This window comes from Ovis canadensis, chromosome 18 (assembly GCF_042477335.2).
Source record: "Ovis canadensis isolate MfBH-ARS-UI-01 breed Bighorn chromosome 18, ARS-UI_OviCan_v2, whole genome shotgun sequence".
NCBI lineage: Eukaryota > Metazoa > Chordata > Mammalia > Artiodactyla > Bovidae > Ovis > Ovis canadensis.
Genome location: NC_091262.1, coordinates 64,483,314 through 64,506,961, shown reverse-complemented (window position 1 = coordinate 64,506,961; position 23,648 = coordinate 64,483,314).

Genomic DNA, 23,648 nt, shown 5'->3' with positions numbered 1-23,648 from the left:
ATCCTTATATTAGAGAATGTCATTAATATTATTCAGCAGAGGCTCTCAAAAGCACTTATACTTTTCTTATATATTTACCCATAATTGGCAAAAATCAGTTCAGAGTTTAAATGCTTGTTCATCTATCACTGAAGCACATTTTACTCCCTTACTCATGTAGGAGAGTTCTCTCTTCTAGATTTAGTAGTATTTTTGGTTAGATTAGGTCTAACGTCTGATATCTTTTGGAGAGTCCGTGGAAACCAGGATCCAAAAATAAATCTTTATTGATCACAATATCAAAAAACCAGTAGCATTAGTGTAATAAGACCAATCACCCACTGATCAGAGCTTCCATTTTCTTTCAGGATCAATTAATTCAGAATTACCACCCTTTACAACTCCACAGTGTTCTGGTAGAGCTGCCATTCACTATGTCTCCAAACCAGTCAATCAAATTCTCTGCTTCTAGAATTTGAATCTCAAGCATCTTTGCAAAAAATGGAACAGGCTATTTGACATCTGTCTTTCCAACATCAATGAAGAAAAGACCAGTCATCTATGCTTAACTTTCAATATGGATTATCCTCATTGCTACATAGGTTTTTCAGACTTAAAAGTTCTTTTTGATTCTTAGTGTCCTGATAATAAATTTATTTTCATTTAGACTGAGTCACATTCTGTTACTTACAACTGGAGGCTTTTCACTGATACATTATTAGCATGTGTGCCACAACATATGCTCATTCCAAAATCCTTTTATGTTCTGAATTAATTTTGAAAAAGAAATGGAAAACAGCTCAAGCTGCATCAGGTTTAGTGAATTGTATCAGCAGCTGCAGGCCAAAAGATGCTCTTTAACATTCTAAGAGCATAGAAAAACCTGCTACAAAAAGCTCTTGGTTTTCAACCACACCCAAAACCTGAAATGGTAATACATCACAGTATCATCCTCAAATATGAAGGACAGGATGTATTTCATTATTAATGTCTTTCTCACATCCTACTTTTAAAGAAAGTCTATGAATAGAAACTCCTGGCAGAGTAAACCCTAATCTGGTCTACTCTTCACCCTCTAAAGCTGTACCCTGCAATAAAATGAAGATTGAAAATTGAATCTCATCAGAGTGCTCATACCATCAGAGCTATAAATATTAATTCTAGAGATGACTACAGGGAAATGAAGGAAGGGGAAAAAAGCAATGACTAGCAACAGAGAGAGAAACCTAGCTCTGGCAAACTGGCTAAACTACTTAAATTGTCTATTTATTAAAAAAAAAACCAAAACACAAGGACATAAAGATGAAGAAGGCTTAACTATTTGGATAAGATTATATGCCCTTTTTTAATCCTCTCAGTTGACAACCTTTTCTAACTTCCTCTGTGCAGAATCATGACCAGACTATGAGTCAGTACAATTGAAGGTATGAGTATAGATTAGTGTTGTGACTTGACTTCATGCTTCTTCTTTCTGCAAGACCTGGGGATTTTAAGTCTGGCCTTTTTTTTTTTTTTTTTCTTCAAACTTTGGGCTTTAGGGCCTGTGTTAATTTACATAAGAATCTGCAGAAGAAACACTTCATAAAATTTCCATGTATAAATTGAAAAATTTCTATGAAATGTACTAGTTACGCTTGATGATAAATTTCTTTTACCAGCCATCTAGTTTAACTCTGCAAAATGCAATGCAGTCTCCATGATGAAAAGAAGTGGAAATAACCAGAGGGAATTTTTTTTTTTTAATTTGGAAAATATAAAAAGTTGACAGATTTTGCAGAGTTCCTTATAAAAGATCCCTTGGTATTTTTCACTAACAGCTTTGCTTACCTCAAAGTACATAAGACTGAATATATAAATAAACAGCAAAATACTGGTTGATGTTAGAGCCAGTCTGGCTTTACTGAATGAATATTTCTTTAATCAGAGTTGGAAAGATTAATTAAATTCTTAATATCTTCCCACTCAAAAGCAATTGCTGGTATATCATATTAAAAAAAAATTGAGAACAATGATGTCTACCTTGCACTGCTTCAGGAGAAACTATAGCTCATTTTTTGCTTTCAGCATTTGAAAGGTAATGAAAGAGAAAATTAATTGCTCAGTTGCGTCCAACTCCTAGCAACCCCATGGACTGCAGTCCACCAGGCTCTTCTATCAGTGGGATTCTCCAGATAAGCATACTGGAGTGAGATGTAAGTTATCATTAATTTGTATATTATCTCAAGTTTAACAGAAACCGAACAATAGTAAAAAATATTAAGTTCTGTTGCTGCTTTGCTTTTGAGGCCCTCTTTTTCACTGCCTCTAAATAGTAGGACATGCATAGTCAATGTGAAATTATTTAAACTGTTGATTTGCAAACTCCATACTACCAAATAATATAATTGAGAGAAATAACATGCTAAGAAAGCAAAACAAAGAGAGTTCTTTTTTGTTCACTGGAGTTTTGCACTTCTTTCTTTTATGACTAGCTCTCTCTTAGTTTATTTCCATTTTATTGTTTTCAGGAATCAATAATAAGCAAACAAAAAAAGAGAGAGAGAGAGAAAGAAAGTTATAGCTGTAGCCCACCAGACTCCTCTGTCCAGGGGATTCTCCAGATAAGAATACTATAGTGGTTAGACATACCCTTCTCTGGGGGAGTAAATCACAGGCATAAAAAGAGAAAGTTACAGCTTTGACTAAATGTTTCCCTAGACAAATTAATGTGGAAATCACTTATGTAGCTAGTATGAAAGGGGAAATTTCTTATGATTAACAGTGTGTTATTGCATGATTTTCCACATAGTTCTGTTTAACTTAGTAAATGATAAAATAATTACACAGGATATTACGTTATTTTGTTCTCTTTCACTGTTTCTTCAATAGTATGAACCCCTTCCAGCATAATGCTATCATTTTCAATACAGTAAGGTGGTGACTTTCACTTTTATGCATTGGAGAAGGAAATGGCAACCCACTCCAGTGTTCTTGCCTGGAGAATCCCAGGGACGGGGGAGCCTGGTGGGCTGCCATCTATGGGGTTACACAGAGTCGGACACGACTGAAGCGACTTAGCAGCAGCAGCAGCGAGGTGGTGATTTACATTGGTCAGTCATAAAATATGAGCATAAAACTGTCTGGATTCCATTAGCAAATATTTTTAATCAGATTTAAGTCAATCCAACTAGTTAATCTCACCGTAATTATTGATGAAACTTCTTCCTCAACCAAACTTTAGTTAGGCTCCCCTGTTCTCCTTCTCATTCAGGCTTCTACCTTAGACAGCTTCAGCAAAGGATACTGCTTAGGTGGTTTAGCAAGAATCCACAAGTCCTAGATATCTGCTCAAGTTTCTCATGTTCTACCCTTGGTATTTAGTCGCTTTGGCCTAACTTTAGCAAGAATCCTGTTGTCAGTTTAGCAAAAATCCCTTGAAGTCTGTTTATTAACCTTTCACTGACCCCCATTACTCTGCTCCTCGGCTATAAATCTCCAGTTATCTTCACTGTATTTGGAGTCGATCAAATTACATCCATGGCTGATTCATGTCAATGTATAGAAAAACCACCACAATATTATAAAGCAATTAACCTCCAATTAAAATAAATTAATTTTTTAAAATCCTTCTTTCTTATTGCTGTAGAGTTAGCCCCTATTGCAATAGACTTGAACAAAGTCTTTACTATTTTAACAAGTTTCAGAATAATATTTTCTTTAACATCATGAATGCCTGATTTCTGTTATAATGAATAATTGGGTTATATATCTTTTTGTAAGAGACATTACTTTTATAAGAGTAAATGTTTTATAAAAACTTTTTACTTCATTTGTAGAAGTGTTTTCCTCTCTGTCCCAGAAGGAGAAAGATGACTAAATTTCTAGATAGACGGAGAAGGGCAAGAGTTAGATTTCTATAACAATCTTACTCTTGTTTACTGTGCTTTTCCTGACAGTCTCCCCTAACTGGCTTCCCTGAATGCCAACCTCTTTTACCTTTAGTTGAAGATAGTATTTAATGTGGCATCCTGAAACACTAAAGTTTGTTACTCACTTTTTCCTGGGTACCTCCTATACAGAAAGTATACATGCTTTTAAACTTCTGTTTTTCTCCTGTTAATCTGTCTTCTACTACAAAGGAGTCTTGACCAAAAATCTAGAAGGGTAGAAAGAAATTATTCTTCCTCACCATATACTTCTCATTCTCTCCCCACCCCCAGTACATCTTCTAATCATTTTTTTCTCCTCTACAAACAAGATTCATAAAGTCTTTTACTTAACTATTTGCTCCTGATTGAAAATTATTAGAACAGGTCATGTCTTTTCAGTCTCCTTTTCAAGTACTTTTTCTTAGACTGTCACTGAAACAGCCCATGAGTTTTCCCCCAAAGAAACTCATCAGTCCTCTTCTCTTCTCACTGTGTACATTTTCTATGAAGATTCTCCATCAACCAGCAACACTTGAGCTGCCATCATTAAACAGATAATATTCATATCATATATATGTGTGTGTGTGTATATATATAGATATATATATATGCACAGCATATTTGAGATTCAAAGTCATGTATTTAACTACCTGCTTGAGATAGTCACATTTAAATTCAACATATCCCAGTGGAAATTGTTATCTAAAGGGACTAGTTACCTTGGTTACTCAGTGAGATAACAGTAGCTATAGGAGCCATGATCTCCAACAGAGAAGCAGCCACTGCTTATCTGCAGAAAGAGAAGAAGGCGGATGTAGGGGAATAAATATCTAACCTTCACTCTCCTGCAACCCTCTGACTTTCCTCTGGTGCTTTCTACTGGTTACACTTAATTGGGATGCCTAGGTCAAGGTAGGATTTTTGATAAAGTCCCTTAAGTTGAGCCTTCCCAGACACAAAACAAGGCTAAGTGTGGGTCTGGAGAGACCAATAGTATCTAGCAGAGTCCAGCACTTCTTTTCTGTCAGTACCTAATCTTGTTACCTGTATGAATGAAAATACCAACCTCCACAGTGAAAAATATATATATATGATCCAGCTATCCACTGCCTCATTAACTTCCTATCATATTATGAGTTGGAATTGGAACACAATGTCTGGCATCACCAGACTTCCTTTGCACAGTAAGCCACAATGACATTTTGTGTTTCTGAGGATTAGCAGTAGTTCAGGATCAGTATCTAATATCCTCCAGAAAGTAGGAGCATCTTCTTTTCTCCAGTAGAGTCACAATAAATTGTAAAGACTTGAGAAAAAGTCACAGTGTATCATATTGGCTGCGTCTCAGGGTTCTTACTCAAAGTACTCTGACCTCCACCATTTGAAGGGCTCCAAGTTTGTGAACAGACGTGCATGTTTACAAAAGAAAGAAAGAAAGTTCTAATGAGATGGATGAAACTGGAGCCTATTATACAGAGTGAAGTAAGCCAGAAAGAAAAATACCAATACAGTATACTAATGCATATTCTACCCTTGTGGCAGAAAGTGAAGAGGAACTAAAAAGCCTCTTGATGAAAGTGAAAGAGGAGAGTGAAAAGGTTGGCTTAAAGCTCAACATTCAGAAAATGAAGATCATGGTATCTGGTCCCACTATTTCATGGGAAATAGATGGGGAAACAGTGTCAGACTTTATTTTGGGGGGGGGGCTCCAAAATCACTGCAGATGGTGACTGAGGCCATGAAATTAAATGACGCTTACTCCTTGGAAGAAAAGTTATGACCAACCTAGACGGCATATTGAAAACCAGAGACATTTCTTTGCCAACAAAGGTCCATTTAGTCAAGGCTATGGTTTTTCCAGTGGTCATGTGTGGATGTGAGAGTTGGACTGTGAAGAAAGCTGAGTGTTGAAGAATAGATGCTTTTGAACTGTGGTGCTGGAGAAGACTCTTGAGAGTCCCTTGGACTACAAGGAGATCCAACCAGTCCATCCTAAAGGAGATCAGCCTTGCATTGTTCTTTGGAAGGAATGATGCTAAAGCTGAAACTCAAGTACTTTGGCCACCTCATGTGAAGAGTTGACTCATTGGAAAAGACTCTCATGCTGGGAGAGATTGGTGGCAAGAGGAGAAGGGGACGACAGAGGATGAGATGGCTGGATGGCATCACCGACTCGATGGACATGAGTTTGAGTGAATTCTGGGAGTTTGTGATGGACAGGGAGGCCTGGTGTGCTGCGATTCATGGGGTCGCAAAGAGTCAGACACAACTGAGTGACTGAACTGAACTGAACTGAACATATATATATGGAATTTAGAAAGATGGTAACGATAGCCCTGTATGCAAGACAGCAAAAGAGACACAGATGTATAAAACAGTCTGGGAGAATGGCATTGAAACATGTATAATATCATATAAGAAATGAATTGCCAGTCTAGGTTTGATGCAGGATACAGGATGCTTGGGGCTGGTGCACTGGGATGACCCAGAGGGATGGTACAGGGAGGGAGGTGGGAGGGGAGTTCAGGATGGGGAACACCTCTACACCCATGGCGGATTCATGTTAATGTGTGGCAAAACCAATACAACATTGTAAAGTAATTAGCCTCCAATTAAAATAAATAAATTTAAATTTTTTTAAAAAAAGAAAGAAAGTGAAGTTGCTCAGTCGTGTCCTACTCTTTGCAACCCCATGGACTGTAGCCTGACAGACTCCTCCGTCCATGGGATTTTCCAGGCAAGAATACTGGAGTGGGTTGCCATTTCCTTCTCAAGGAGATCTTCCCAACCCAGGGATTGAACCCAGGTCTCCCACATTGTAGGCAGATGCTTTACCGTCTGAGCCACCCAGGGAAATTCATCACCATGGTGATTCAAGTTTGGTGTCATCTAGCAAATAAAGGTACAAGTACTCCCATGGAGAGGTGAAACATAATTCTCTTCTGTTTAGTTGTGAGCTGTATTTAATGGCTTAACTTCTATTGAAAAGAAAAAGTGGCAGAAATGGTACTGTATGATTTCTGTAACTAGATCACAAAAAGGATTTGGGTTTCATCCTTGCTTACATTCTTCCTGAGGGAACTCAGCTGCTATGGTCATAAAAGAAACACAAGCAGCTCTATGAAGAGGTTTCTGTAGCAAGAAACTTAGAGCTTCTGCAGCAAGAAACTTAGACCTTCTGCCAACTGTTAGCAAGGAACTGAGACCTGCCAATAGCCATGCAAATGGATTCTCCTGTCTCAGTCAAGCCTTCAGATGAATGAAGCTCTGGCTGACATATTTACTGCAACCTCATGAGCAACCCTGAATGTAGAATCACCTGGCTAAGTTGCTCCCAAATTCCTGATTTTTAGAAACTGTGAGTTAATAAATACCTATTATTTTAAGCTCCTAAATGTCAGGGTAATTTATAGAGCCAAAATGATTAACATAGCTCTTATATATGTCAAGTGTCATCTATTCTATTTTGAAATATATTTGGGATTCAATGTGCCATTGCCCAAAATGTCAACAGGTCAGAAGTGTATTTATTATTCTGTCCTTGTGACTTATTTTTATAAAATTGTGTTTCCATTTAATTCTATCCCCATGGGGCTCATTATTTCCATTAAGGTTAGGAAATCTACCACAGCTAACTCTGGCTTCCCATGATGGCCCCCACGATTCATCAAGGCCCCATTCATTACTTCTTGGCAAAGAGCATATCCTGTGGGCCCTAGTGAAGGGGATACTGAGGGAGTAGTTGAGCAATTAGTTCATAACCCATTCAAAACTATCATCTTCCCAAACATTCATACTCTTTTTCAGCATGCCAGTGAAAGTCTAGAAATTCACTCTCATTAACTACAAGGCCACCAATGAGTCCAGGCATCAGTTCACCAATGTAGTGAAAAACCAGTCCCAAATGCTCAAGTTACTATGTTAAATCCTGAATCCCAGGTGAGGGCATCCATGAATTTGATTCTAACTAATCTGATATTTCAACTTCACTCATTTAAGAGCTACTGGATCCACATGGTGCATTAGCCCCTTTCTATAGCTGCTTTAACAACATAGCAAAAATTGGGTGGCTTAAAATAACAGAATTTACTGTGTCACAGAACTGGAGGCTAAAAGCCCGAAATCAAGGTGCCGGCCGTTACAAACTCTCTGATGGCTCTAGAGCATGGCCCTTCCTTGTCTCTTCTGGCTTCCAATATTTGCCTGCAAATTTTGGTGTCATTGACTTTTAGCGGCATCCCAGCAACATAGCCACCTTTCCCTGACTGTCATCAAGTCATCCTTTCTACATGCATGTCCGCTTCTGTGTCCAAATTTCCCCACTTTTATAAGGATACCAGTCAGATTAGGATCTATACTAAAGGTCTTAACTGGAATTGATTGCATCTGCAAAGACTATTTCCAAATAAAAACACATTCTGAGGTACTGTGGGTTAGGAAGGACTTCACCATATCTTTTTGGGAGGATTTAATTCAACTTAGACACTCCCCAGCCTCCTACTAATACTAACTGTAAAGTGCCCCACTTCTCTCAGTACATAGGCTCTATTTTCCCATACAATTATGGTACCTTGCCTTTGTCTATGCTGGGTTCCAACTTGTTGACCTGGAGAAGATGGAGAGTGGTTTCAAGGAAAATTGGCATCCTCTTGTGAGACAACAGACAACAGTGGTAGGGGTGTGTGTGTGTGTGTGTGTGTGTGTGTGTGCGCGTGTGAGTGTGCATGTGTGTGTGTGACTTGCCTGAGTGGCTCAGTGGTACACACAATGCAGGAGATGCAAGAGAGGCAGGCTTGATCCCTGGGTTAGAAAGATCCCCTGGAGGAGGAAATGGCAACCCACTCCAGTATTCTTGCCTGGGAAATCTCACAGGCAGAGCACCTGAAGGGCCACAGTCCATAGCACTGTAAACAGTTAGACATGACTACACAACTGAACACACACACATACAACTGAATCACTGTGTTGTATACCTGAAAGTAACAACACTGTAAATTGACTATATTTCAACTAAAAAACATAATTTCAGAAAAAAATCTGACCCTAGCAAAATTTTCAGACTTTTTACTATTATTTATTAATCATTATTAATTATTAATTACTAACTTATACCATAGCCCTCATGAATGCTTGACTTTTCTACACATTCTAGGCAGTTTTACAAACTTCTTGCCTTTGTTAAATACTCTATGCCCAGAATGCCTTGTTCCATTCTCCTAACCTGACGAAAAGGTACTTCACAAATTCTCTCCCAGTTGTTGTCCCCTTTATACACTTAAACTCAGAGAATTAAGTCAATTATTATTAACCCAGAGAATTAATTTTTATCCCTTTCATGTTGCATATCTAATATACATATGTGTGTATAACATGCTATCACACAAATATGTTTTGAAATATAAAAATAATAAAATGAACACTTCATACTTTACCATTTGGCTTACAGACTAGATGACTTTTAAACCATTGAAACTATCAATTGCTCTTTTCTTTTTTCAGACCACCTCTGGCCCTGAAGAAATAATCACCCAGAAATTGTGTTCATATTTTTCTTGTTTATTTTCAGTTTTTTATAAGTTTCTAGATTTATCCCATACATTTATTTTAAATTATTTCATTTAGTATTGTTTCTAGTGTGATTGCATACTATTGCATGTAGTGCAATATTGATTTGAAATTATGGCAGACACTGTATGTTTTCCAAATCCCTATACCTTCATTTTGAAGCATTTTATTTACACAATGGACTAGGAGAGGAAATAATGCCTGAAACTTCTGAAATGAAACATTTGGGAATGGGTGTGATTTCTCCCTGGAGGAAGGCCCAGCAACCCATTCCAGCATTCTTGCCTGGAGAATCCCATGGACAGAGGAAGCTGGCGGGCTACAGTCCATAGGGATGCAAAGATTCAGACATGACTGAAGTGACTCACACATGCATACATGTGATTTCTCCACAAATTTCTCTTCCCTTCACTTGGTGACAAGATCACATGTGAGATGTAGAAGAAAGTGTGAATCCTCAAGGAAGGGATGAGAACAACAGTTTTACTGTCTTAGGAGACAATGTCTTCATTGTTTTCTCATGTTTATGCACGTTTTACCAGTAAAGGCACTGACTATCTCTGTTTGGACTTTCTTTTTTTCAAGAGGGTTTGTGTAGCCAACAACACTGGAGTACTGAAATAGTCTTGCATTGTTCCAAAGAGCAGACACACTTACTCTCTAGTATAAAACATTCAGATTCTCAGGCTCAGGGTTCTATAACACAGTCTCCTGACTATGAAATGTAACTTTGCCCTCTTTGAGTTATCCTATGGGAACTGGGCCATAGGAACAAAGCAAACATGATCTACAGGCTGCCTGCTGCCATGGGTAATAAAATCAGTTACCTCTGATGGATTGTGCTGATTTATCGCTTGCAAGAAGGGTAAAATATCAGATCCTTCACAACTCTTGTTGTACTGAATTCAGTATTATATTATCAAGAAGTAAAAAGTTTTCATGTTAACCCCCTGGTGTTTTTCTATTACCTTAAAAAGCTTAGTCCAACCTGACACAGAATAGTCTTAAATCTTGTTTGTTTTCTTCCCTATTATTGTGGAATATAATTCTTTCTTATTTTCCTGTATTGGTTAGGTTCCCAGGGTAGTGACAAAAAAGTGTGGGACAGGGCTTCCCTGATGGCTCAGGTAATGAATCTGCCTACCAGTGCAGGGGACACAGGTTCAATCCCTGATCTTGGAAGATCCCACATGTCTCAGAGCAACTAAGTTCATGAGCCACAACTATCGAGCCTTTGCTCATGAGCTGGGGAGCCGCAGCTATTGAACCATACCTACTTGAAAGCTGTATGCCCTAGAGCCCATGATCTGGAACAAGGGAAACCACTGGAATGAGAATACCACTGCAACTAGAGAATAACCCCCACTCACTGCAACTATAGAAAAGCTCCTGCAGCAATGAAGAAATAGCAAGGCCAAAAATAATAAATAAATAAATTAAATTATATTTTAAAAGGTGGGATAATGGGCATTCTTTTCTTTTTCTTAATTCTAAAGGGAATATTTCTAAAGTTTTCCCAAACAATACCTACTGTAGGTTTCTCAGCATGTGAAAGGAATTTCCTTCTCTTTTTACTCAATTAAGGTTTATAATCATGAAGAGGCATTGGATTTTATCAGATTTTTTTTTAAATTCCCACTGAGATGATTATATATGTTTCCTCTTTAATCCATTACATATTTTCTAATGTTAACTGACCTTTGAATTCCTAGGACAAAACCAACTAGGTTATTATGTGCTATCATTTTTGTACATCAATGGATTTGTTTTGCTAATACTTTGTTTGGATTATTTCATAAATATTCATGAACAAAATTTGCTTGCATATAATTGTTTATTTGTCAATCTCTTGCAGAATAATTATGGCTTCTGAAGCAAGGACCATATCTTATTCATTTTTATATCTTCAATACTTAGTAAAATGCCTGGCACACAAGCTATGCTAATAAACGTTTTGAATAAGTGCACAATTGATTAATCATACTCGAAGAAAGAAATGAACTTATGGGTAAGTTTTAAGTATTCTCAACTTTAAATGAGATAACACATATTCATCAAATTGAGGCTAATCCTCAAGTCTTAGATATGAAAGAGAGTTTTGACACCTTACGCTCACCACATCCTACAATTTTACCTCCAAAAGATTATTCTCTTTTCTGCATTTTGTCCATTTCCATTCCCACTAACATATAACCACTTACTATCACCTACTGTTTGAGCTACTGTAAATATCTGCACATTGGTTTCCCTAACTACAATCCTCCACTCCACCCCTCCATTTATCAAACAGAAAACAAAGTGATTTTTTAAATAAATAAATAAATAAAATTGTCATCTGTCTCATGCTTAAAACCTTTCAACTGCTTCCCAATAGACTTGGGATAACCTCTTCAATACTTACAGTAGCCCATATGCCACTACATACCTGCATTTCATCTTGCCCACCTCTTCTTACACTTCTATTGTGTGGCTCACAACCATAGAACCATAGTGACCCTCATTCTGTTAAAATGCAGCAATTCTTCCTTGGTTCTTGGCTTTGAAGATAGATGATTCAAATCTTAGAATAGGGAACTTCCTGGAATTCCAGGTCTAAATTATCACTCTCTCTATTTTTTTCTTTGTAACTCTACTACATCATTTAATTATTTGCATTTGTATATCTAATAGTTCAGTGATTTTTCTGGGCTTGCATTTTTGGCACCATAAATGTATTGAGTATGTCTATTTTGTCTACCATATATGTAGCCAGTCTAGAGTTGAATGCCTTGAATTTCAATATTGCTCAATAAACTTTTTGAATGAACAAAAAAGGAAGAATATATGAGTTATAAACTATTCATATTTGACTTTGGAGATAATAAAACCAAGTAAGCAACTAAAGAATATGTTTTGCTACTTATAATGCTGAAATTTGTAAATAACACTCAAAAGCTAAATGAAGAAATGTGTATGTGATTGGTGACATCTGAAATAGCTACTAAATATTGTGGTCATGTAAATTATGTCAACAAATGCTATTTGTTCATACAATACAAATATAGAAGATGCCTCTTCCATGGTCTGAGTTTTATCTGCAGTTCAATTCAGGTATATTTGGGAATCACTTGTGTAGGTCCAACAGAAGACTATTTTCAGAAATTGCATTCTTGGAAAGATAAACCAGTATAAACAAATAAAAATATTGCAAATGAGTTTGAACTAATATAAAAATTTTAGGTTTAAGGAGGACTGGATGATTTTGAGGGAAACATCATGCTTGTTTTTCAGATTTGTCTCCCGGTTCCAGGTGCTTGAGCCGATGTGGCTATATTTGAAATTTTAAAGATACTTTTTATTTAAAAACCCAGTATTTCTACTTTCTCATTATTCGTGTATAGGAATGCAAGGGATTTCTGTGTGTTGATTTTATATCCTGCAACTTTACTATATTCATTGATTAGCTCTAGTAATTTTCTGGTGGAGTCTTTAGGGTTTTCCATGTAGAGGATCATGTCATCTAGAAACAGTGAGAGTTTTACTTCTTCTTTTCCAATTTGGATTCCTTTTATTTCTTTTTCTGCTCTGATTGCTGTGGCCAAAACTTCCGAACTATGTTGAATAGTGGCGGTGAAAGTGGACACCCTTGTCTTGTTCCTGACTTTAGGGGAAATGCTTTCCATTTTTCACCATTGAGGATAATGTTTGCTGTGGGTTTTCATATATAGCTTTTATTATTTTGAGGTATGTTCCTTCTATTCCTGCTTTCTGGAGAGTTTTTATCATACATGGATGTTGAATTTTGTCAAAGGCCTTCTCTGCATCTATTGAGATAATCATATGGTTTTTATTTTTCAATTTGTTAATGTGGTGAATTACATTGATTGATTTGCGGATATTGAAGAATCCTTGCATCCCTGGGATAAAGCCCACTTGGTCATGGTGTATGATCTATTTAATGTGTTGTTGGATTCTGATTGCTAGAATTTTGTTGAGGATTTTTGCATCTATGTTCATCAGTGATATTGGCCTGTAGTTTTCTTTTTTTGTGACATCTTTGTCAGGTTTTGGTATTAGGGTGATGGTGGCCTCATAGAATGAGTTTGGAAGTTTACCTTCCTCTGCAATTTTCTTGAAGAGTTTGAGGAGGATAGGTGTTAGCTCTTCTCGAAATTTTTGGTAGAATTCAGCTGTGAAGCCGTCTGGACCTGGGCTTTTGTTTGCTGGAAGATTTCTGATTACAGTTTCAATTTCCATGCTTGTGATGGGTCTGTTAAGATTTTCTATTTCTTCCTGGTTCAGTTTTGGAAAATTGTACTTTTCTAAGAATTTGTCCATGCAATCCCTATCAAGCTACCAGCCACATTTTTCACAGAACTAGAACAAATAATTTCAAGATTTGTATGGAAATACAAAAAGCCTCGAATAGCCAAAGCAATCTTGAGAAAGAAGAATGGAACTGGAGGAATCAACCTGCCTGACTTCAGGCTCTACCACAAAGCCACAGTCATCAAGACAGTATGGTACTGGCACAAAGACAGAAATATAGATCAATGGAACAAAATAGAAAGCCCAGAGATAAATCCACACACATATGGACACCTTATCTTTGACAAAGGAGGCAAGAATATACAATGGAGTAAAGACAATCTCTTTAACTAGTGGTGCTGGGAAAACTGGTCAACCACTTGTAAAAGAATGAAACTAGATCACTTTCTAACACTGCACACAAAAATAAACTCAAAATGGATTAAAGATCTAAATGTAAGATCAGAAACTATAAAACTCCTAGAGGAGAACATAGGCAAAACACTCTCAGACATAAATCACAGCAGGATCCTCTATGATCCACCTCCCAGAATTCTGGAAATAAAAGCAAAAATAAGCAAATGGGATCTAATTAAAATTAAAAGCTTCTGCACAACAAAGGAAAATATAAGCAAGGTGAAAAGACAGCCTTCTGAATGGGAGAAAATAATAGCAAATGAAGCAACTGACAAACAACTCATCTCAAAAATATACAAGCAACTTCTGCAGCTCAATTCCAGAAAAATAAACGACCCAATCAAAAAATGGGCCAAAGAACTAAATAGACATTTCTCCAAAGAAGACATATGGATGGCTAACAAACACATGAAAAGATGCTCAACATCACTCATTATTAGAGAAATGCAAATCAAAACCACAATGAGGTACCACTTCACACCAGTCAGAATGGCTGCGATCCAAAAATCTGCAAGCAATAAATGCTGGAGAGGGTGTGGAGAAAAGGGAACCCTCCTACACTGTTGGTGGGAATGCAAACTAGTACAGCCACTATGGAGAACAGTGTGGAGATTCCTTAAAAAATTGCAAATAGAACTACCTTATGACCCAGCAATCCCACTGCTGGGCATACACACCGAGGAAACCAGAATTGAAAGAGACACATGTACCCCAATGTTCATCACAGCACTGTTTATAATAGCCAGGACATGGAAACAACCTAGATGTCCATCAGCAGATGAATGGATAAGCAAGCTGTGGTACATATACACAATGGAGTATTACTCAGCCATTAAAAAGAATTCATTTGAATCAGTTCTGATGAGATGGATGAAACTGGAGCCAATTATACAGAGTGAAGTAAGCCAGAAAGAAAAACACCAATACAGTATACTAACACATATATATGGAATTTAGGAAGATGGCAATGACGACCCTGTATGCAAGACAGGAAAAAAGACACAGATGTGTATAACGGACTTTTGGACTCAGAGGGAGAGGGAGAGGGTGGGATGATATGGGAGAATGGGAATTCTAACATGTATACTATCATGTAAGAATTGAATCGCCAGTCTATGTCTGACGCAGGGTGCAGCATGCTTGGGGCTGGTGCATGGGGATGACCCAGAGAGATGTTGTGGGGAGGGAGGTGGCGGGGGGGGGGGGTTCATGTTTGGGAATGTATGTAAGAATTAAAGATTTTAAAATTTAAAAAATAAAAATTTTTAAAAAAAACCAGTATTTTTATTTAAACACTTATGTGGTTATCTTATTGTAGAATATGTTAACAAATGGACTATCAGCCCAGAATAGAAATGGATGAATGGACAAAACTATGAGAGAGAGAAGGAACTAGAAACACAGGGCAGCAGAGTGAGCACAAAGCATCCAGCAGGAGAACCTACTCAGTCATGTCCATGGTTCAAGGCTCGTTTGTAGATCAGCTCCCCAGAGACTGGACAGATACACTGTTTTGGCAAAATTAACCTGGCCTCCCTTTTTAAGCTTTAGTCTAATGCATCAAAGCCCTACTTCCTACCAACAATGTTTATGAAACACCACTACTAAAGTACAAAACATCGCTTCTGACCATGGTTCCCATTTCCAAGTCTTTGGCTTGACCACTGTATCTCTAGGTTTCCCCAAATCAGCAGCCAGCCACATCTCACCGGTTCATGGTTGGTCTTTTCCTCCTCTGACTTGGTAACGTTGCAGATTGTTTATCACTATGAACCTCTCCCAACTCAGAGGCCACATTTATCCATATAAACTACACTAGAGACACTCAAAATCTTAAATGCCCATTTGTTGCAGAAACAGGAAAGGAGAAAGAGGCATACCCTCCAACCTGATTTGTCTCTGGTGTCTCTGGAATGAAGTTAGGAGACCACAGAGCCAGTCTAAAAAGTTGGGTGCTGTATGGGACACACAGTGGATCAAAAAAATCCATCAGGGAGCACGCAAAAGCTATAGCACAGAGCAAGAGGGTCACTGGTGGCCAGAGCACCTGTCTGCCCATTCAAAGGAGGTTGAGGAAAAGGATAAATATAGAACCAGAGTTGCCACATTATTACTGCAAATACTCTGCAAGCATATGTGAAACTGCCTTCTAGGAGTCCTGAAAATGTTAAAGACTGAATAAAGGAGAAAAAAAATACATATGTATATATACAAAATAAAATACAAGATATATACACATATATACTGGAGAAGGAAATGGCATCCAAGTCCAGTATTCTTGCTTGGAAAATTTCATAGACAAAGGAGCCTGGTAGGCTATAGTCCATGGAGTCACAAGAGTCAGACACGACTTGGTGACTAAACCACCACCACCCACATATATATGAATACACCTGAGTTGTAAAATAATGAAGTAATATAATTATCTTTAGTTTCATATAGTTTTTTAATGAAGCTATATATTAATGCTATTATTTTCAAGCTTAATCTGGTTTTAATTTAATTTTATGTGGTAAGATTTGTTGTATTATTTGAAAAGGGTATACACGTGTTAATAGAAAACATTGTAAACCCCCTGATACACAACTTTGAATGAATATTTCTCCACTTTGGAGATAAAAGGGAAAGCTTGTCACCGCTGCTGGGAAAAGGAGTTAATCAGGTAGAAAACATCTAGGCAGCTGAGTCTGTGTATGGCCTTTTTCTGAGGTGAAAGCAATGTTATCGAAAACGAGAAACACTCTGGTGACATTCAGTCTGAAAAGAATATTAGGAGGCTGACAGTTGGTACTAGAGACAAAATATCTATGAGCTGGATAGGCTGGATTCAATCAGAGAGCATATCTCTAAACTGGTTACATTAAATGGAATCTTTATCTAAAATAAGGAGCTTGAGAGTTTGTTATAGAGGGAAGGAACAAAAAGACAGTTGAACATGTGCTGTGAACAGAATGACTGAATAGAATTCTATAAAAGCATTATATATTATCAATAACTCTATCAAGTAACTCAGATTTTCTGGACAAATACTTAATAGTTAGAAATTACTTGTTAACATGTAATAATGTTCTTCCTGCAAATTTAGCAAACTAGGTACTAGCTTATAAATTATTTTTCTTATACACAAATGAAATATAATATTCTCCTTCCATCTCGTTATGCATAATTACTTAACCAGACCACTTAATTCATGTGGATTATACTCTGTCCTAATCAGTGTCATGGTAGTGAGCCGCAAACAGAGCAACAGTCTAAAAAATGTTGAAGACACTCGTAAGTGTTTGGGAACATAGCACCAGTTCCCAAGAGATTTTTTTTGTCACAGAATTAATTTGCTCTAATAGTGTTCTATTAGTAATTGAGATAAATGAGCATTGAGCTTGGAGCTTTGCCCTGCAAAATAATAGATGATAACAGGAAGTCTGAGATAGGGCATCTTCCTTTTAGCTTCTCTATAAGTAAAACCTCTGTTTATGCCATATCAAGTATGGCCTTTCTGAAAAGTATAAATAGAGATGTGTTTGGTTGTTATATTTTTGAGAAAAGCAAAATGCTTCCTTAAGATCTCATGGTAATAAATGGCAAGCTGAAGATTAAGACAGAAATACAGGTAAAGAATGGCAAGCTGAAGACTAAGACAGAAATACAGGTAAAGAACAAATTCTTGATGAGATTGTAAAGAATTTTTAGGTAGAAATAGAATATAGGTCTGAGGAGGACACGGCAACCCACTCTGGTATTCTTGCCTGGAGAATCCTATGGACAAAGGAGCCCAGCGGGCTACAGTCCAAGGTCACAAAGGGTAAAACACAGCTGAAGTACCTGAGCACACACACACACAAAGTACAGGTCTATCTGAAACACAAGGTAAAATGTATTTCTATGCCAGATGTGTAAAACACATGGAAGAGTAATAAGTGTCCTAACCTGAAATTTAGGAATCCCCAAATTCTAGTTACTTCAAAAATAAAGTATTTTAACCAAACTCAGAAAAAACAAGATCCAAGGATGCAGTGCATATGTAAAAAGGCTTCTTTTTAGTGCCTACCAGGAGTACTAGTATTCCTGAGAGATAACAAGACAGGTTCTTCTCAGATGCTGAAACAGTGGTCCTCACTATAGAGGAGCAGTTTTCTTTGAAATTCATTTCAAAATGATCCCAAACCAAAGGCATACTAGTGAGACATTTACCTTATGCCTGACTAGAGCTACTAGGTACAAGCTCCACCCATCCCAATGATCTAAACTGGAACCATTTATCAAGACACTGTGTGGTGTGTGGGCTCAGTCTTGTTCAACTCTTTGCGATCCTAAGGACTGTAGCCTGCCAGGCTCTTCTGTCCATGGGATTTTCTCGACGATAATACTGGAGTGGATTGCCAGTTTCTCCTCCAGGGAATCTTCCTGACTCGATGTTCAAACCTGTATCTCCTTTATTGAAGGCTTATTCTTTACCACTGAGCCACTGGGGAAGCTGATTGAGACATTGCTTAAACCAAAATCATTCCTAAGATGTTTCACAACCTGTTTTGTGTGGAAACAGATATGGAACCTCAACAAAGAAGCTGTAACAGTAGGATTATTTCAATAACTCTAAGGAATCCAGCTAAGAAACACTCTTCTAAGACATAAGATACTTAATACTTTGCACACATCCTGCTAAATTTCCCCCTATAATTTAAGATCATTCATTTAAAAATGTCCATTTAACAGATGATATTTCATATTTTTCTTAAAATGCCAGTCACTTTGTAAAGCAGATTTGGCAAAGAAAAAATTGACTGCTGCTGCTGCTGCTAAGTTGCTCCAGTCATGTCCAACTCCGAGCAACCCCATAGATGGCAGCCCAGGCAAGACTGACTAGCCACAATGAAAATGAGAAACAAAAGATAGGATAATTTGGAATTATCTGACACATTACAGTAAATACTTCATGATCTCAATTCGCTTTTCTCAAACACTTCTGCTCTTCAAGTTTCCGACTGTATAAATTCCTACCCTTAAGCTGTGAAGATCCATAAATTTTTTTTTTTTTGGGGGGGGGCTTATTCTGTGTGGCCTTTATACAGTCAAAGAGCCCAGAAAAGAAAAGAATTATAAATGTTAAGAATGAAAAATAATTATGTTCAAATTTCATCAATTAAGATTTAAATTAGAAGGACTACTTCAAAATAAGAAGTATTTCAGGGATAGTAAACAAAAGTCAAAGAGAAAAAATACTCAAGTAGACGACAAACGAATGAAAACGCGACAGGATCCAAAGAGCTAGGAGTCAGCATCTACTTAGTTGCTCAGTCGTGTCTGACTTTATGAGACGCTAGGGACTGTAGCTTGTCAGCCTCCTCAGTCCTTGGGATTTCTCAGTCAAGAATAACTGGGATGGGCTGCCATTTCCTCCTCCAGGGGATCTTCCCCATCCAGGGACTGAACCCATGTCTCCTTTGTCTCCTGAATTGCATGCTAATTCTTTACCACTGAGCTACCAAGGAAGCCCAGGAGTCAGCAGATAACATACAAAGGAAGTAAACAAGGAGAAGATGAGGGAATCTGGGGCATGTGGCAAGACTTGGCTATGGTGAATTTGAATTTATCTCATTAACAGAAAGAATATTGGCTCCACTGAATTTCAACCGTGGAGAAATGATTACTGTTAAAATCCTTCTTATTTTTAATTTTTCAAAAGAATCTAGCCAGTGTATTTTTATACAAAATGTTCAGATTTTTTAATCACTGCCTTAAAAAAATGTGAGGATTCTGCAGCCTGTATCTAATATATTTCTGAGCCAGTTTCTGTCCTTGGGTCACAAGGTTGTTACCTCTGGATGAAAATGGACACAGAAAAAAACATTTAGAGTAAGAATTGCAATGAGACAATGAGTAAAAACACCATGAGACAAATCAGATAGAAATACTGGATGTGCACAATCATGAATCTGCAATTAATTTGGGATTGAATAACACAGAATATAAACTACAGCTATCAGCAGTGAATATACTTGGTTAGCACTCCCATTCCTGTTATATTTAGCACAAGTATTTCTCTGATACTGAAAATAAGTTTCATATACACATAACCATTTTATCTACCATCAGCAAGTCACAAGGATACATTATGGAATCTGGTTATACTTTTTTAGTCATTTGTCAGGAACAACTTCAAGCTGTTATCTCCAGATTCTGATTAAAGTATCATATTTGAAAAGAAGGTTTTGAATTGTCTAACATGATACATACATGTTTAAAATATCATTTTAATAATGACTATAAACTTCTTCTAGAATGGAAATATAGTCATCTCCCCCATAACCACCAAAGACTGGGAAAAGTATCTTAAGTTAACAACTCTTAGAGATATACTTTATGATATTAATGGTTTATAATTGTGGTAATCTTTCATAGTAATTTTGAATTTCTTTTACATAAATTATTTTATTTGATCTTCACAGCTATTATAATATATAGATATAATTATATACAAATTGGGTTTTATATAAATGAGTTATCCAGAGTCACAAGCTAGGACTTGAATTCAAGTCTCTGAGCTATACATCAATACCATCCAGCCACTTGGAAAACCAATGTTACAAATAGGACTATGCAGCAACATAAGAGAAAATGAATTTGTTCACAAGACATTTAGAATGTATTGTCTAGCATAGTATTTAAACCATAATAGAATCCTTTTTAAAGTGTAAATAACAATAATTAATTAATAAACAAGATCCTATACAAGAAAAGGAAAGGCACAATTCATGTGCAAAGATCCCACAAAGCCAAAAAATCATATAGGGTCTATCACACAAAAGGGCTTTTGATGAGAAAAAATCATTGTTGGAATGCAACCTGCTATCTTGGCCTTATAATCCTTTATTCCTCATCACCTTGGTACCAAAAAGAAAGTTCCTGAAGAAACAGTAAATAATAGAATACGCTAGGTAGTTTTATATAGTAAGTCAAATATCTTTATTACAATAAAGATTGTAAATTTTATTTTAAGGTAATTTGGTTTCCAAGTACAAAAACAAAGAAGAATTTGGCTAAACGTACCCTCTAAGCCAGCAGTATCATCTCAGACTAGAATTAGCTTCTGTTCACGGCCCTGTTGCTGAATGCTTTCAAACCTAAAGGAAAACATATTTTCCAAAGGCAGTTTGCTCCAGAGATTCAGTCTTTCATCCCTTAGGGGGAATAGGGGTGAGTTGGGTGAGAGACTCTTGAGAGTCCCTTGACCTGCAAGGAGATCCAACCAGTCCATTCTGAAGGAGATCAGCCCTGGGTTTTCTTTGGAAGGAATGATGCTAAAGCTGAAGCTCCAGTACTTTGGCCACCTCATGCGAAGAGTTGACTCATTGGAAAAGACTCTGATGCTGGGAGGGATTGGGAGCAGGAGGAGAAGGGGACGATAGAGGATGAGATGGCTGGATGACATCACTGACTCGATGGACATGAGTCTGAGTGAACTCCGGGAGTTGGTGATGGACAGGGAGGCCTGGCGTGCTGCAATTCATGGGGTCGCAAAGAGTCGGACATGACTGAGCGACTGAACTGAACTGAACTGAACTGAACTGAACTGGGTGAGAGAGGCCAAGAGTGATAGGTTAATAGTCTCCCACTTGAGGAAGTAAAGGCTAAATTTGGGAAGAAATTCTGTAAGACCCACGTGGGGCCTGAAGCATAAATTCTGACAAAGCCAAGGAAAGTGGGAAAGAATGGAACAGAGAATAGGGTTTATACACAGTGCAGAGAGGGAACCCTGAGATGTCTCCTATCATTTCTGATGAGACTTTTCTCAAAGCATTTAACTGTAAGATCAGTAAGGCAACTGGTCAAATGAAAGTATTCAATTGGCTTTAATTGAACAGAGTTTCTCCTAAGCAAAGACCTGAATGAAGAAAAGAGGTGCCATTTACATAGAGTCAGTCATTGTTTAAAAGAGATTTTTGAAGAATGGCAGAAGGAAATGCAGACAAATCTTATCCAGCAACAGCTAGTGAGTCTTCCTTGGTGACTCAATATGGTAAAGAATCTGCCTAAAAAGCAGGAGACCTGGGTTTGATCCCTGAGTTAGGAAGATCCCCTGGAGAAGGGAATGGCTACCCATTCCAGTGGTGAATTCCATGGACAGAGGAGCTAGGCCAGCTACAGTCCACGGGATCTCAAAGGGTTGACATGACTGAGAAACTAAAGCACACTGAAAGTGAGTGGGTAGTAGGGCTTTGGCTCAGAGATTTAAATCTGGAACAGGTATAACCGCAACTGCAAAATTGAAAGTATTAGGTTTTTTATTGCCTGCTGCAACTAAATATTCTAAACTTCCACGTAATTTTCCTTATGCTAAAATGTATAATCAACAAGCTGTGCTTCAATTATTATTTAAGTTCACCTTTGGAAGTACTATTAATAGGAGAACACAATGATTACCCTAACATAAGCATATAGATCCTTTCCTAAATGTTTAATTTCACATTGCAAATTAAGTGATTGATTTTCTTTTCCATTTAATGCTCACTGCCTTATGTTGTTAGCCAGCCCCTCCAAAGGTTCCTGGGGGACCCTTACTTCCTAGAATTTACTGTCCTTGCAGAGACCCTCTCATCTCGACACAGTGCTAAACTGAGTAACTAACAGATAGAATACAGTGCAGATACCAGTACATGACTTTCAGTGCCAGGTCATACAAGGCATTGTAGCTTCCAGCTTGGTGGAAAGCTAGCCACCTGCTGTTGGAACACTCAAGCAGCACCACTGAGAGACCAGTGTGGAAATAAAAAGAGGACCCCAGCCAACAGCAAGCACCAATATCCCAACTACATGTACAAACTACATTGGAAATGATCTTCCGACTCCATTCCAACCCTCAGATGACTATGGCATTAGTTGACATTCAATGGAAAACTCACAAGAGACTCCGAGATGGAATCTCAGCTGAGCCATTCTTAAGTTCCACAGGAACCATGAGAAATAATAAATTATTATTATTGTATTAAGCCATTCAATTATAGAATGATTTCAAATGGAGCATTGCTGCTGCTGTTGCTAAGTCACTTCAGTCGTGTCCGACTCCATGTGACCCATAGACGGCAGCCCACGAGGCTTCCCTGTCCCTGGGATTCTCCAGGCAAGAACACTGGAGTGGGTTGCCATTTCCTTCTCCAATGTGTGAAAGTGAAAGGTGAAAGTGAAGTCGCTCAGCCATGTCCGACTCTAGCAACCCCATGGACTTCAGCCCACCAGGCTCCTCCATCTATGGGATTTTCCAGGCAAAACTAATATTGATGATATACTGTCTTCTGATGTGAATCCTTTTCAGTTGAGCTGTCACTTAGCTAGCTGTTTTTCAAATGGTATTAGCTCTGAGTTATTAGAGATACAAATACAAACATACAAAATATGTTTATATTTTTAAACATAGATAAATTCAAATTTATATATTAAGTATTAAATGTAAAAAATATATATGTATATATCTATTTATATTAGCGATACATAGAT